This window comes from Tenrec ecaudatus, chromosome 1 (assembly GCF_050624435.1).
Source record: "Tenrec ecaudatus isolate mTenEca1 chromosome 1, mTenEca1.hap1, whole genome shotgun sequence".
Classification (NCBI taxonomy): domain Eukaryota; kingdom Metazoa; phylum Chordata; class Mammalia; order Afrosoricida; family Tenrecidae; genus Tenrec; species Tenrec ecaudatus.
The window spans coordinates 148,094,721-148,110,921 of NC_134530.1; the positions used below are offsets into that span (position 1 = coordinate 148,094,721).

The window sequence follows — 16,201 nt, forward strand, 5'->3', positions numbered from 1 at the left end:
TACTCCCTTAATGCTCACAATCACACGTGTGTGGTATGTAATATACTCGATGGTAGGTGCTGTGGATTAAATGCTGTCTCTCCCAATATGTTCTGTAAATTGTAACCTCTATGCTGTGGTTATAATCCCATTAGGGAATAGGCTGTCCTTATGTTAATGAGGCACAATAAGTGGCCACTGTGTCTTGAAGCAATCTCTTTTTAAATATAAAAGCGGTTCAATAGGCAAATAAGCCAGCAGAAAGGGGGGGATGAATGATACCAAGCCGCACGGAGATCTCCAAGGCACCAGGAAAAGAGCTAGAGAGAAAGGGCTGCCCTAAAACTGACAGCCAGAAAGACGTCTGCTACAGCGGAAAGGTCCTAGATTAGGGATAATAAAATCATCCTTTAGCCCAAGCTAAAGGAAAATTAGCTGTCCATGCCACAATAAAGGCGTCGCAGAGAAGTCAGGAACACTCATTAGACACCTATGGGAAAATTTAAAGCTGAGCGTGATCAGACCACAGTCACAAGTCACCGAGGCTCAGGTGAAGGGAAACCTGGGCCCACACTCACTTTAGGCACCACCAATAGTATATCACGCAGGTGCGCCTAACCTCAGCCAGTAAGGTCGGCTAATACCCTCAGCCATGCCTCTCCAGCCAGTGGGGACAGGAAGGGGTGAAGCAGATGCGGGCAGGCCACTCCTTTCTTGTTCTGGGCACTCTTGCAGGTCAGAGGCTGAGCATCCTCCCGCGTGGGTGGCCGCTCATGGCCCGCTCACTCTCTTGGGATTCCTTGCTCTTGGTTCCTCACGCTTGACTCAGCATGCTGGTTTCAAGTTCCGTCCGGTATTTCGTTCACGTGGTTTTCCATGCTCTGGATTCATTTTCAGTCACGAACTTTCCATGGCCCCTGCCATGTGGCCTTGCAATGCCTTCCTGAGATAGCATGTACTTTTTGATACTATAATACCTGAAATTTCCGTTTCCCTCATGAAAGTGACTTGGGTTTACAAAAGTGCTTCTGCTGCGTGAATTCTTCAGTGTTGCGAAGCAAGAATGGAGGTGAACCACCCCAGAAACCTAACAGAACCATGTCTTAGTTATCTAGAGCTATGATAAAAGAAATTCCACAGGTGGATGGCTTTGATAAATGTAAATTTATTTTCTCACAGTTTAGGAGCGCAGACTTCAAGTTCAGGCTGGCAGCTCTGTTGTCTATGAAGGGAGGCCTTGTATCTTCAGCTTCTAGTTCCTGGCTCCTTGGAGAGTGAGGTAGTTAGTTTATTGTGCCAGCCTGGCCGGTAAACACATGTGGGATTAATTGAAGGGTGGCGAGATAAGTGGCTCGGCGAACATCACCTCTCTTGTCTCTCGCTCTTTGATCATCAGACCAGTGTGCAGCTGCCTTGCTTGTTGTGTGCCTCAACTTGCAAACTACACTACCTGTGGGACACCTAACCTGTGGACTGTGTCACTGTAGTTTGAGGTTCCTTCAAGACCTGCTTCGCCACACAATTGGAATTTACATCTCTTGAGCTGGGGACTGACTGTTGGTGACCTGCCTTGCTGTTTGCTGCCTGTGCTGGGATAGCCTGGATCTCTCTACAGAGGACTACCCAGCGGCGCTCAAGACTTGAGGGACTGCCAGTGTCTCACAACTGTCTCAAGGGAATAAGTTGCACTGAGCCATTTGTACTGCTTTATAATTTAACTTCATTTCTTGTATTATATATCTATCTGTATATAATTTAACTGTTCATTTCTTGTGTCATCTATCTATCTGTATAAATATACATATAAAATTACCAGCAATCTGGTTTTGTCTCTCTAGAGAACCCTGTCGAACACAGAGAGTGTCTTGTCATCCATCTTCCCTGGGTCTAGGAGGTTCTCAGCTCTGCTCCCAGCTATTCTTTTTTGGAAGTAGTGAGGACCCTCTCCACTCCACTCATTTCTCCTCCTAGACTTACGGAAAGCATTGGAGTCCTACATTTCCACACATGTTTTTAAATACTTTTATAACATATCTTTCCACAAACTTATTAATAGTATTTTGAGCAGATATATTTCAGACTATCTATTTTGGACAGCATTGTGCTTATCTATTGGCAATTTGCTTCCCACCCCATTCATTGTTAAGGTTTTGAAAGCTACTACATCTATATATTTTATTGATGAACATTTATGTTACCTTCGGTTTTCAACTATTATAAACAATGCTGCAACTAATACTCTGGTGCACGTTCCTTAGCACCAATGTACTAGAGTTTCTATGGGATGTTTACCTAGGAATGGAACTGCCTGGTTAAAGATAATCTGCATGATAAACTTTATTAAATATTGCCAAGTCATTCTCCAAAGGGGTTTCTTGATTTTTTTTAATCGTTTTATTAGGAGCTCATACAACTCTTATCACAATCCATACATACATCAATTCTGTAAAGCACATTTGTACATCCATTGCCCTCATCATTCTCAAAACATTTGCTCTCCACCTAAGCCCCTGGCATCAGCTCCTCATTTTTCCCCTCCCTCCCTGCTCCCCCTCCCTCATGAACCCTTGAAAATTTATAAATTATTATATTGTCATATCTTGCCATGTCCGACGTCTCCTTTCACCCACCTTTCTGTTGTCCATCCCCCAGGGAGGAGGTTATATGTAGATCCTTGTAATGGGTTCCCCCTTTCCAACCCACCCTCCTTCCATCCTCCCAGTATCGCTACTCTCACCGCTGCTCCTGAAGGGATCATCTGCCCTGGACTCCCTGTGTTTCCAGTTCCTATCTGTACCAGTGTACATCCTCTGGTCTAGCCATGGGGTTGTTTTGATTTAAGCTGCCACAAAAACTGGGCACAAAAGTTTGCATTGCTCACTGGAAACACTTGGCATTGTTAAACTTTAAATTGTTTGTTAAGCTTGCAAATATCTGGATGTAAATGGTGCTTTGTTGTGGGTCAAATTTTCATTTCTCTGATTACTGTTAAGTTTGAACATAATTGTGTGTGTTTATTTCTTCACTCAGTTGTCACACAAACTTACACACTAGTGATGTAGTGCATTCCACACTGGACTGCAAACTGCAAGGTTAGCAGTTCAATATCACCAGCCACTCCATGGGGGAAAGATGAGGTTTTCTATTCCTATAAAGAATTATAATCTCCCCAAACCCATCTGTAGGCAATAAGACATCTCCTCACAGAAGGGTCACAAGGAAGGAATGTATCAACCAGGGCGCAGTATAGCACCAATGAAACACATAATATTCCTCTGGTTCTTTGAGGCTTCCTCACCCCCCAATATCATGACCCCAGTCCTGCCTTTCAGTTCTGGCTAGACAGGAGCATGTAAACTGGTACAGATAAGAGCTCAGGACACATGGAATCCAGGTTAGATAAACCCCTCAGGAACAGAATTGGGAGTAGTGATATCAGGAGGGTGGGAAGGAAGGGGGAAACGATTGCAATGATTGATGCATAATCCAACCCCCCAGGGGGACTAACAACAGAAATGTGGGTGAAGGGAGATAGTTGTCGGTGTAAGACTTGAAAACAATAATAATTTATAAGTTATCAAGAGGTCATGAGAGTGGGAGGAGGGCAGGGAGTAAAAAAGAGGAGCTGATACCAAGAGCTCAAATAGAATGTAAATGCTTAGAAAATGATGATGGAAACAATTCAAACAAGTATTTTTGAAACAATTGATGTATGGAATGTTATAAGAGATGTAAGAGTCTCTAATATAGTGATTAAAAATGAAAAAAAAGTTATAATCTTCAAAACCCAAAGAGGCAGGTTTATCTCTCCTACACGATTGCTGCGAGTTGGAATAGACTGGATGGCCATGAGTATTTTGTGCATGTGTATATGAGTATATATGTACACACATACACACATATATATCACTCTGGATATGCATTTTAAATATTTTCTTTCAAATTCTCATATTATTTCTATTGTTTTATGCTAAAGATACTTTTTATTTCAATGTAATCAAATTTATCAATATTTTCCCTTTAGCTTTATGCTTTTAGAACTATGACTATAAAATAGTTCCATGTTAATAAAGACTGAGATGCTGTAGCAGAAAGACTCCAAAATATAATAGTTTAAAGAACCCCTAATTCACTCCTATCAAGTGTGATGTCCAGTTTCACATCCAGAAGGGCACTAGGGGACGGTTGTGTAATTAAAGGGAAGAAATGAAGAGACACAAAAGTTTAAGGGTGCTCACCTCCACCATGACTTCAGGAGCCAGGTCTGCGCAGAGAGAGAGATTATATTCTCACCGTCATTTTACATACTTGTGGGGCATGCACGTCCCTTTAATTATAGGTAACCACATAACAGGCGGTACCCTACCTGAGTTCACTGGAAGAGTAACCTAACACCAGTGCTGGGGGCAGGTAAGGGAGTGACTGTCCCCTGAGCAAGGAGCACGATTGCAACATGTCTACTCCTATAGATAAAGCTGCCGGCTAGACAGCAATCAGCCAAGTGCTTCTAAGAAGTGACTTTAAACCAGTACTATTGTGGGGATCAATCTTAGTTATGAGAATGTGACTGGGACTCGTCTCTAACTCACAAGTTTAAGAAGCCTGCCAGGCTTCTTAAAATATGAGAATAAAGAATTCATCCATATAGACTCTCGTCCCATTCCTTGGTTTCCCACAATCAAGTAGATTCCAACTCATAGTAATCCTATGCAAAGCTTCCAAGTCTGTAACTCTTTAAAGGAGCAAACAGCCATCTTTATCCCACCAAACAGCTGGTGGGTTTGAACTACCAATCTTGTGGTTAGCATCTCAGTGCCTAACCCACAATGCCACCAGTGTTCCTTGGTTTAAAGAACAGATGTTTATTTCTGTCATCCAATGATCCTGCGATGATCAGTGTAGGGTTGCGGAGCTGGCTTTGCTCGATACAAGCATAAAGGGCAGCAGTTCTATGCCATTTCATGGCTCTGCCATGCCTTTCAGCATATAATCTTGTACATGCAAAGCAGGTTAACTCCCTACAGTACAGTGAATTACGAGGGTACCCCTCCAAAAAACAAAAAAGCTCCAATGGGTAGAGCTTTAGTAGTACAATTTTTTTCCTGCTACTTGAGCATCAACCAACTTGCTCAAGTTAGTGCACCCAATGGCATTGCCTGGGAAGGTTCTCTCTGGTCACAGTGAATTTTTTCATAAAAGCAGTTTTACTCGAACCTCTTTTTTGGTGATGGCCGATTTAAGAGAACAGCATGTGGCTATGAAATTTTGTTTCAGGCTCAGGAAACTCAAGCATGTGAGTGGTTTTCTCCATTCAAAAAAAGGTGAAATGTCAATTGATGACACACCTTATACTGGATAGCCATCAATTTCCTGAATGGATGAAAATGTAGATAAAATTTGGGCACTTGTGCTCAAAGACCGACTACAGACGATTGAAGAGCTGGGGAGTTATCAGGACTGTCTTGGAGCTAGGTTCAGTGAATTTTAATAGAAGATTTGGGAATGACAAAGGTCCTGGGGAAATTTGTGCTTCAGGTTCTGACTGGCCAGCAAAAAACGCCATCGAGTGGAAACATGCCATGCTTTGAAAGAACAGCTCTGAAGCAGCTGAGACTTCCCCCCAAGGTCATTACTAGTAACGAGACATACTGCTATTACAACCCCAAGCCAAACATCAGTCAAGCCAGTTGTAAACACCATTGTCATCTCACCCCCTCAAAAGCTCATCAAGTGAAATCAAAGATCAAGACCATACTCATTTGTTTTGTTTTTTATGTGAGGGGGATAGTGAATTTGGAGTTCATTCCACCAGGTCAGACTGTTAATCAAGCTTTCTATTTAGAGGTTCTGAGAAGATTGCATAACAGTGTGCAACAAAAAAGGCCCCATTTGTGGCAGACAGGGGACTGGTTTTACCCCACAATAATGCACCTTGCTCGTGCAGCCATCTCAGTGTGCCAGGTTTTGGCAAAAAAAACCCCAGCATACCCCCTGCACCTTACTCACCTGACCTAACTCTATGCGACTTCTTTTTGTTTCCATGAAGAGGGACATGAAAGGACAGCAATTTGACAGTGTAGAAGTGGCGAAGAAAAAAACAAGAGAGGTGCTACCAGCCACCCAAACAGAATAGTTTGACAAATGTTTCCAAGAATGAAATCACAGATTTGACAAATGTATTAAGTGTAATGGAGAGTACTTTGAAGGTGATAAGGTTGTTGTTGTTTTTTTTTAAATTATAAATACATACCTTTGGTGGGAGCAGGATGGGAAATTCTGGTTTGTTTGTTTTGTATCTCCTCATATTTAGTATGGTTCTTGTAGCCATAGCCTTTGTTACTCCCACCAAATGCCTTTTTCCTGATGGTAAGGTAGGTAAGGTGAGGGAAGATACTGATAGGGTTACATGATTCAGCTGTGAGTGGTTGTTAATCCGGTTATTGTGATCGCCGTCCTGCTGGGAACAAAGCCATCTCATGAGCAGGAAAGGGATACCTTACCACCAGCAGGAGAGAAGAGCCAAGACTGCAGTGTGTCCTTTGGGCCCTGAGATCCCGAGTGCTGGGGGAGTAGCAGTTGGTGTCAGAATTGGTAGATCAGAATCATATGACCTCACCCATAGTGGCAGGGCATGCCTGATGTCAGCCTCCCAGAAAGGTGCCTTTGGTGATGTTGATGGTGGAGTTTGATTTCCCTCCCCCTGGGAAAGATGTAGACATATATGACGTCACCCCTTTGTGTCAGGAGTGGGATTCATAGCAAAGGCCCCAGACTTGTTGGAAATACAGGACTTTGTAAGATAAAGAATGAAGAGACACGAGAAACGGTTTTTTTGATTCTCAGCTTGTTACTTGTAGTGACTGGAAAGAATGTATGAACTTATATGCTGCAGATGATTGGAGAAAAGCTATCTCTGGAGTGGCCTGGAACAAAAATCTGGATGGTTAAGGAATGCATGATTAACTGAGGGCCAGGGGCTCCTGGGTCATCCCTGCCAGAGGACCAAGGCCACATACACTTAAACTGACACCATCCAGGGACATGGAAGATTAACCTTGGCTGTTTTTAAAGGGAAAGCTTCTGCTACCTGGCATTGCAAAATAGGCACAGCTGTACGATGGAAAGCAATATGATTACCATGCCTACACAGAGTTTGTCACCTTCAGACTATATTTGATCTGGATCTGCTAAAGGGACAATCAAGAATTGCCTGAAAGGAACAGGCTTTATTTTAAGCCAGCGGGGGGCTTAGGTGGAAACCTGAGTGTTGGCCAGAACTGCTGAGAGACCAGGATATGACATTTGAAGTAAAGGCCTGCAGAGAAACAAAAGACTTTTTTGCCTTTTGAAGCTATGAGCAAGCAGTTTGCCATTGGATGCATGCAGGAAAAGTCTATGCGCACCAGAGAAACCCCCTTCTAGCACTGCAGGGTAAAAGCAGCCGGTGACCTGGCAGCTTGGTATGCTTCTTTTAGTAACTGCCTGGATCCACTTGTTGAGTGGAAGTAGGTAAGAGGTAGCTATGAAGTGATGGGCTGAGTTTGGACATGTTCTGTTGGAACCCATAGACCCAGTTCACAGAGGCTACAATTAAGAGAGGAGCGGAGGAGCTGGCTGGTCTGAAACTAGGGCTTGCTGAAACTATGGGCACTGATCTAGCTGTTGGCAGCTCGAGCTGAGAAGAGGCTAGTTTGTCTGGAACGCAGGGAGGCATGTGTGAACTCCCAGGCTTGCAACTGGTACCCACTGGACGTAGCATAGAAGACTAAGGTGGAGGTGACTAGACCCCACCAAATGGAGAAAGATGCTTGACATTGTGAGTTGGCGTAAATTGCTGAAATTTGATGACGTCCTCTACATTGGACATTTTATGGATGCAGATGGTCAAAGTCCAACCAGTAATTAAGATTCTTCCCATCAAGAACATGCTTGCCTCCTCAGATTACTGGGTTGATAGAAGGCCAGTTTAGAAATTGGATATTTAAACAGGGGCCAGATAGAGGTATGAAGGGGCAGGCTTACAAGCTTTCATGGGTGTGCTTACAGTAAAATGATGAAAAGAGTGGGGGAGATAATTTTCATGTATGAAAAGGACACTAGCTAGAAGAGCCAGAGAGTGGCCCGCAGTGCAGTGAATTATTGAATTTGGTTTTTTAGTCAGAGTTTGGCTTTGTTACTGCCACCAAATGATTTTGTCCTGATGGCTCTGGGTAAGGTGGGGGAAGGTAGTGATGGGTTATATATTTAATTCAGCTCTAAGTCGTTGGTAAGATTCATTTGCTTGCCATTCTGTTGGGGGAAAGGAGCCATCTGAGAAGGAGGAAGTGGGTGGAATCTCACAACCAGCATGAGAGAAGAGCCAAGACTGAAGTGTGCATCCTTTGGACCCTCAAATCCCTGTGCATTGAATTTCCTCAACCCAGGTGACAGTTTTGACACTTGGGGAGTGATGGCTGCAGAGTCAGAAGTTCTGCATGGGCCAGAGCCAGAATGGTGGACTTCCCAACCCACAGAGCAAGTACAGCTGAGTACCTTTGGGCAGGAGGCTGGTTTGTGGTGTGGGGTAACTCCAGGCACTTTATTGGGGGAGTTAGATTTGCTGACCATGGAGCTAGAGCTGAGTGCTTTTAGGCTGCGGTTTAGGGTGGAGTGGCATGCCCTTCAGGCATTTACTGACAGCCTTAAAAAATCACTGGAACATTGCACACGACAGGCAGAGGCCAACGGGCCAGGCTTTGAGAGGCCAAAGCCAGAGAGCCGTTTGCCTGCGGGCACCACTGAGAATAGGTTATCCTGGCTGAATGATTGTATCCTGAATATTTGCAAGCTGTTGACTTCCTTCATAAACCTGTAATTGTGAACATTGCCTGAGTCCGGTGAGGCTATTGCAATGAATTATTGAATGCAGCTGAAAAGTAGAGTGCTGTTGGGATATTTGGGGTTAGAATTCGTAAGGTGGAGCATCTCTGACTTCGGCCTCATGGAAATCTGCTTTTAGTTACGCTGGTTGGGGTTTGGTTTCCCTTTCCTCTTGTGCCGCTGGAGGAGGTGTGGCGTCACTCCTTCATCATTCCATTGTTTTCTGTGCTGCCCTTCAGGTTCCAAGCAGCAGGACAGGGAACGACAGCACAGAGGAGCATATCTAATGTCTTAAGGTCCAGAGGGTGGAAAGGACACATCTAATTTCTGCTCACATCTTGTTGTAAGAACTTAATTATATGACCACACCCATCTGCAGGGGAGGCTGGGAAATGAGTCCAGGTATAACATGTTTATTATGGAAGGATTCATTTGGTAGATGATATTTTAGTATCTGCCATATCTTCCTTATGCTGATGGCATAAAGAACATCTCTGTTTTTTGTGTTTTAATATTTTGCTTTTTCACTTAGGTCTTTATTCTAAGTAATGGGTTTTAATTTCATTATAGTGTGAGGTAGGGCTCTTTTTGTTTGTTTGTTTATGATTACACAGTTGTTCCAGCACATTTGTTGATCAATCCATGCCCTTTTAATTGCATCGCAATGCTGCATGGGTTTTGGATCAGGCACACATGCATACTTCTTTTCTGTACTCTGTTCTATCCTATTTGGCTCTAACTTTTTATTTTTATAATAGCTAGAACTTTATTATCAGTCTTACCATCTAGAAAGGTAAGTTTCTTGAATTAGCTATTTTTTAAAATTGGGCTATTCTTACTGCTTTGCTATTCTTTTTGTTTGTTTGTTTTTTTGAATCATTTTCTTGGGGGTCCGTACAATTCTTATCACAATCCATACATACGGCTATTCTTTTTATAGTCAAATTTCATGAATTACAATAAAATTGCATTGAACTTGTAAATTCATTTAGACAGAATTGTTACTTTAAAAAACCTCTCTCTTGTACTTTTAAAAGTCCTCTCTATTATAACATAGAAAAAGAAAATTGAATATAAAGCCAAATCTATGTATTCATCATTTCAGATTTTTTAAACCCAGAAAATTCTATTGGAACTCTAGAAGTCCCCTATATATTCTTTGTTATCTATAATCGTCCACTTCCCCCATCGAAGTAACCATTCTTTCTAACTTTCATAGTAATAATTTCCATATTTTTCTTTATAGTTTCCTTTCTTGTATATGCATCTATAAGAGAAATAAATGAATTGTTTTTAAGCTTTATGTAAAGAAGAATAATATAATATGCAGTCCTTTGAAATTTGCTTTTTTTTTTTTGCTCAACATCATCTCTGGGTTGTTTCCAGTTCTTGGCAACTATGAGTAATTCTGCCAACAACATTCTAGTACTTGTCTCCGGGTGTACGTATCATGACATTTCTAGGGTGTTTACCTGGAAATGGAATTGCTGGATCACAGCATATGTATATCTTCAACTTGATTAGATTATGCCACGCTGTTTTCCAAAGTGGTTATGCTAATTCCCATCAGCCTCTCACAAAACATCTCTTACTCCACTTTCTTATCAGCTCTGGGCACTGTCAGATTTTAGTCTTTCTGCCAATCTTTTTAAATATTTATGTGTCAGACTACTAACGTGATTCAGTGTCATTGAATGTGCTCTTTGTCTGTTTCTTTTTTTGAAATGCTTATTTAAACTCGTGTTTGCCATCTTTGCTTTTTCTCATTGATCAGTAGGGAGCACAGAAAAATCTGAATTGTGTTTATTATGTGTGTTGCAAATATCTTTTATAAATGAAAATTTAATTTTAATTTTCTTTCTTTTTTAACATCTAATGATGGATTCTTTTATTTATTTATTAATAATTTTATTGGGGGCTCATTTTCACCCCTCCCTCCCTCATGAACCCTTGATAATTTATAAATTATGATTTTTTTCATGTCTTACACTGACTGAGATCTCCTTTCAGCCACTGTTCTGTGTCCATCCTCCCGGGAGGGAGTTATATGCTGATCTTTGTGATCAGTTCCCCTTTTCTCCCCCCACCTTCCTGTCACTCTCCTTCTATGGCTATTTTCAATATTGGTCCTGAGGTTTTATATGTCCTGGATTCCTGGTGTTTCCAGCTCTTATCTGTACCCATGTACATGCTCTGATCTAGCCAGATTTGTAAGGTAGAATTGGGGTCATGATAGTGGGGGAAGGAAGCAATAAGGAACTAGAGGAAGTTGTTGTATGTTTCATCGGTGCTACACTGCACCCTGACTGGCTCATCTTTCCTTGTGACTCTTCTGTAAAGGGTGTCCAATTGCCTACAGATGGGCTTTAAGTCTCCACTCCGCATTCCCCTCATTCACCATGATATGATTTTTCATTCTGGGTTTTTGATGCCTGATACCTGAGCCTCAGGACACCTCGTGATCACACATGCTGGTGTGCTTCTTCTATGTGGGCTTTGTTGCTTCTCAGTTAGATGGCTGCTTGTTTATCTTCAAGCCTTTAAGACTCCAGACGCTATATCTTGCGTTAAGGGAGTACTTGAGTAAAGGCCCAACATCCATCTGCTACCTTAATACTAAACCTATAAATATATGTACATAGATCTATTTCCCCATCATCATATATAAATATATTTACATATGTACATGCCTGTATTTAGACCTCTATAGATGCCCTTTGCCTCCTAGTTCTTTCCTCTATTTCCTTTTACTTTCTTCTTGTCCCTCCATCATGTTCAGCCTTCATTTGGGTTTCAGTAATTCCTCTCAGTTACATTGCCCTTGATTAAGCCCTACCAGGCCTCCTACACCCTCCTCACCATTGATTTTAGATCACTTGTTGTTCCCTTGTCCCTGGGTTTGTTACCACCCACTTCTTTTCCCTGCCTCCCTGTCTCCCATGTCCCCTGGAACTGTCGTTTCAGTTGTTTTTTCCTCCCAATTGTTTTCATTTTATTTCTATTGTGGTAAATATATGCAACAAAGTCTACACATTTTCTTTTTAACATTCTTCAGATGTACAATTCAGTAACAATAGTTAATGTTTGTCATGTTCAACCGTTACTATTGTCTATTTCCAGATTTTCCCATCAATCTTAACTGAAGCTCCCTGTTTCTTAAACAGTGAGTCCCCCTTTTTCCCTACCTCCCACCCACCTCAAATAACTACTAATTTACATTCATTGCTATACACTTACCTACCCTAGATAGTTCATACATGTAGAATCATGTACTATTTTTCCCTTTTATTTATTTATTTATTCTATTTTTTTCTATTTTTCCCTTCGTGACTGATTTATTCCACTCACTATAAACTTTTCAAGGTTCATATTGTAGCACACAGCTGCATATTATGACTGAATATTCCACTGAATAGATGTATTGCATTTTATTTATCCATTCATATATCCTTTAAGCTGTTTCTACCTTTTGGATAACACGGTGCTGCAGTGAACATTGGTGTATGTATTTGTTAACATTTCCTGCTTGTAATTCCTTGGGGGGAAATATCTGGGAGTAGATTTTCTGGATCACATGGGCATCCTGTGAACTTTCTGAGGAACCACCAAGCTGTTTTCCACATTGGTTATACTAGTCTACAATCTGAACAGCAATAGACGAGGATTCCAGTTTCTTTCACATTCTTGCCAAGTTGGTCTTTTTTTAATCAGAGCCATTTGAGTGGGTGTGAAGTAGTATCTCACTGTGGCTTTGATTTGCATCTACCTGATGACTGATGACATTAGCTTCTTCACACGTGCTTTCTGTCCTTCTTTGTTCATTTTTGTTTGGGTTGTTTGTCTTTGGGTTAAGTTGTAAGAGTTTTAATATATGTTTAAACTCTGATCAGATATATGGCTCCAGAGATTTTCTCCCAATCTGACAGTTGGTCTCTTCACTTCCATTGATAAAATCCTTTGATGAACAAAAGTTTTAAAGACTTTTTTTAAGTAATCATTTTGGGAGGGCTCCTAAAAATCTCATGACAATCCATCATTCAATTGTATTCAACACACTTGTGCACATGCCGCCATCAACATTTCCAAAACATTTCTTTCTACTTGAGCCCTTGGTATCTGCTCCTCCTTTCACCCTCCCTCTCCCACCCTCCCACCCTCATGAATCCTCTAGCAATTATATATGATTGTTGTTATTTCAAGTCTTACACTGTCCATTGTCTCTCTTCATCCACAATTCTGTATTCATTCCCCTGGGGGTGCTATATATCCAACCTTGTGATGGGTTCCCCCTTTCTTCCTCTGCCTGCCCCCACCATCCCATACCGTCATGATATCGCTACTCCCACTACTATTCCTGAAGTTTTTATCTGTCCTGAATTCCATGTGTTGATAACTCTTATCTGTACCAGTGTGTATACTCTGGTCCAGCCCGATTTGATTTGTAAGGTAGGACTGGGTCATGGTGGTGGTGGTGGTGGTAGTGGTGGTGGTGGGGGGAAGCATTTAGGAACTAGAGGAATGATGTATGTTTCATAAGTGCTATACTACACCCTGGTTGATACATCCATTCCTTGTAATCCTTCTGTGGGGGAATGTCCAATTATCTACAGGTAGGCTTTTGGTCTCCACTCCAACCCCCCTCACATTTATGTAATTGTTTGTTTTGGGTCTTTTGATAACTGATCCTGTCAACAGCACCTCATGATCCCACAGGCTAGTGTGTTTCTCCCATGTGGGCTTTTTTTCTTCCCTGCTAGATGGCCACTCACTTAACTTGAAGCCTTTAAAACCCCAGATGCTACATCTTTTGAAGCTGGGCTTTCTTTACCACGTTTGCTTATGTACCCATTTTGTCTTCAGTGATCATGTCAGGAAGGTGAGTAGCAAAGAGTGTCAGGTTATCAAAACAAACTGTTCTTGTGCTTAGGGAGGCCTTGAGTAGAGGCCCAACATCTGTCTGCTATCTTAATACTTAACATATAATATATGTACATTACCTCTATCCCTTTCATTATAAAGTAATATATTTACATATATACATGCCTATAGCTATACCTCTATAAATACCTTTTGGTTCCTACTTCTTTCCTCTATTTCCAAAAGTTTTACATTTTGATCGGATCCCATTTATCTGTTTTTTGTTTTGTTTTGATCTTGCTTGTACTTTTAGTATCATATCTATGGATCTATAGTTAAAAACCAGATTCCTAAACACTGCTTCTGTGCTTTATTCTAAGAGTTTTATGATCTTAGTTGTTATATTTAAGACTTTGATATATTTTGAGTTTTTATGTGTGATATGAGGTATGGGTCCTGGTTAATTTTTCAGCATGTGGAAATTCAAGCATCTAAGACCACATTTGGAGCCCGGGTTGTATAGTGGGTTAGGCATTGGGCTCCTAATCAAGAGAGTCAGTGAGTTTTGAGTTGAAGACCATTTATTAAAGAATTAGTCCTTTCCTATTGGACAGACTTGAAACGCTTATCAAAAATCAATATGTCTATCAACTAGTACCAGAGTGTTTTGATTATTGTAGCTTTGCAAATATGTTTTGAAATGAGGAGAGGAGATTGGGTCATGGGGGGCGGAGGTTGGGAAGATGGCGTGGCAAGGCTGGGAGCACGGAGGCCAGGGCTGCGGGCAGGCGTGGGCTCTGCTGGCAGCCCCCCGAGGCTGCTTGGAGCCCACCGCCACAGCTGCTTGGACGCAGGTTTAACCTTTTTTTTTTTTTTGCAAACAACAAAGGAGTTTATTGACTAGCTCCACCTAGGGCCCAAGTCCCAAGGTACCAATGCACTGGCCACCAAAGATAAGGATCAGGTTTAACCTTTTTATTCAGCAAAAATGTGGGTTCAGGAAACCACCCAGGAAGGCTGAGCCTCAAAGAGCAGACGCAGGCCTGAGTGGTAAAGCGCACAGGAGAAGTTCCTTGATTCCTCCTGTCAAAGAAACGGTCTTTTATCCTTCTCCCTCGCCTATAAGGCCGCTGATAAAGCCTTTCGTTTTCACGGTTGGGTTTACAGGCTGTGCGTTTTGATCAGCTGCTATCTGGCAATATGAATCACTGAAATCTAGAGTCCAGAGCTATTTTGATGGTTTAAAAGCTGACTGGTTGGATAACATCAGACCCCAGAAAGAAGGAGAATTCAGAAAGGAGATTAACAAGTGGTGGGATAACCTAAGTGATGGCCAGCGGACTATGACAGGTATCATAGCAGCAAACGCCGTCGTGTTCCGTCTGTGGCAAGTACCTCTCTCCAACAGACCATGATCAGATACTTCATGTCCAATCCGGCCGCTAAGGTCCTGTGTTCCCCCATGTTGCTGTCCACGTTCAGTCATGTCTCCTTGTTCCACATGGCCGCCAACATGTATGTCCTGTGGAGCGTCTCCTCCAGCATAGTAAATGTTCTGGGTCAGGAGCAGTTCAAGGCAGTGTACCTCTCAGCAGGCGTGATTTCCAATTTTGTCAGCTGTGTCTGTAAAGTTGCCACAGGAAGATAAGGGCATCGGGCATCATCATGACCGTGCTGGCCGCTATCTGCACCAGGATCCCAGAAGGGAGGCTCGCCATCATCTTTATCCCCATGTTCACGTTCATTATTGCCATGGATAAAGCTGGCATGAACCTGGGAGGGAAGTTTTTTGACCATGCAGCACATCTGGGAGCCGCTCTCTTCGGAATATGTTATATTATTTATGGTCATGAACTCACCTGTGAGAACAGGGAGCCGCTGGTGAAAATCTGGCATGAAATGAGGACTAACAGTCCCCCAAAAGGAGGTGGCCCCAAGTAAAGCCGGAGCCAGATGAGATTGTGCCTCTGGCGAGTGCCGCCGCAACAGCCAGGACCTTGCCTGCCCTGAGGCCCCCCACAGTGCTCCTGCCAGCAAGACACCTAGCACCTCGAGCCCCTAGGGGCTGGAGAGGGCCCCAAGACGTGTCCTTGTTAAGGTGATTATGACAGCGTTGGTGAAATAAAGGCTTATATCTCTAGTTTGTAAAATAAGAAATGAGGAGGTATGAGTCCTCTGGCTTTATTATTGTTTTTCAAGATTGCATTGATTATTCTGGATTCCTTACCATTTTATATGAACTTGAAGATTGGCTTTTTCATTGATGCAAAGAAGGATATTAGAATTTTGATGGGGATTGCACTGATAATATGGGTTGCTTTAGGTACTATTGATATCTATGATATTTAGTCTTGCAATCCATGAGCATGGAATGTCCTTTCATTTATCTAACCAATCTACTGCTATTGAATTGATTCTGACTCCGAGTAACCCTCTGTGACAGAGGAGAGCTGTTCCTTTCCTAGGACTGCTGAGACTGTGAATCTTTGGGAGCAGACAGCCTCAT

At 42.2% G+C, this 16,201-nt stretch overlaps 1 pseudogene; it reads left to right on the top strand.

The window, feature by feature from the left end:
- The first annotated feature begins 14,438 nt into the window (after positions 1–14,438).
- On the top strand, positions 14,439–15,636 carry LOC142436999 (presenilin-associated rhomboid-like protein, mitochondrial; annotated as a pseudogene).
- The last annotated feature ends 565 nt before the right edge of the window (positions 15,637–16,201 follow it).